The sequence below is a fragment of the Anarrhichthys ocellatus genome, unplaced genomic scaffold (genome assembly GCF_004355925.1).
Source record: "Anarrhichthys ocellatus isolate YVR2014 unplaced genomic scaffold, GSC_Weel_1.0 scaffold1089, whole genome shotgun sequence".
Taxonomy (NCBI): Eukaryota; Metazoa; Chordata; class Actinopteri; order Perciformes; family Anarhichadidae; genus Anarrhichthys; species Anarrhichthys ocellatus.
In genome coordinates, this window is record NW_022281063.1 from 7,100 (window position 1) to 7,690 (window position 591).

The window sequence follows — 591 nt, forward strand, 5'->3', positions numbered from 1 at the left end:
ACACACACACACACACACACACACACACACACACACACACACACAAAGTGATACACAGCATATAGACACACCAACACATGTTTTCTTCCACCTGCCAGCTTTCATCCAATTAGTGAGTAGTGTGAGGAGCAGATAGATTGTTGTGTTTGTTGGCCAGGAATCGTAGAAGCAACTGTATACTGACAGCACACCCACATGTAAACACATCTGCATCAAATGTAGGGACACACACACACACACACACACACACACACACACACACACACTTGTCTTTTCTCTGCGAAAAACAAAAATAATAGACAAGTAGAAAATCAATAAGTGTCTTCTCTGCTCAGTGCTAACAGCACTCTCCCTCTCTCTCTGGAAGAACTGAGACAGTTGCCAGGCAGGGATGTCAATCAGATGCTGGCAGAATGGCCGTGGCTTTGGCTGCGTAATAAAGACACAACTTTCACTGATTACACAGTCAGAAAGACAGCCAAACAGTCAATCAGTCAGTCCTCTGAGGAAGCCTCTTAATCAGTCAGACAGCTAGTTAGTTACACGCGCAGATCCATCGTAACTGTTGATTCACTCAAGTCTGTATGTTGA